We start from the raw sequence: 459 nt of genomic DNA, 5'->3' as shown, positions 1-459 counted from the left end.
TCCCCTCCAATTTGGGATCCCCCCTGCTTAACTCTGCCCTTCCCAATTCAATTACCCCCCCGTGAAAAATGCCAATCACTTGTTTTTAAAAGTTTAATAGTAATAAAATGGTTATAAAAATAGTAATATATTAGAGTAATAATAATTTGGACAATTTGGATTAGAACAATACAAAACAATAAAAATAAAGAGTTATGGACGGCCTGGGTACCTTTTTCTGGGCAAAATAAGCCCGAAAAAGGACCCACATTAACAGAGGATTAACCCTTGAAAGCAACAGCCTGTTGCATAGTCATATACCTCATACATGATGCGAAAATTCCATTCAAACACAGGATTCTGTCTGGTCAGCGTCAGCTTCTTCCTCTTAATCCTAACCAGCGTCTTCAGGGCTGAGCGAGGCGGGAAGAAGTTGGTTTCTTCTGATAATGGGGCAATAAATTATCTTTCTCTGAAAGA

This window comes from Geospiza fortis, unplaced genomic scaffold (genome assembly GCF_000277835.1).
Source record: "Geospiza fortis unplaced genomic scaffold, GeoFor_1.0 scaffold115, whole genome shotgun sequence".
Lineage (NCBI taxonomy): Eukaryota > Metazoa > Chordata > Aves > Passeriformes > Thraupidae > Geospiza > Geospiza fortis.
Note: the sequence above shows the minus strand (reverse complement) of the source record.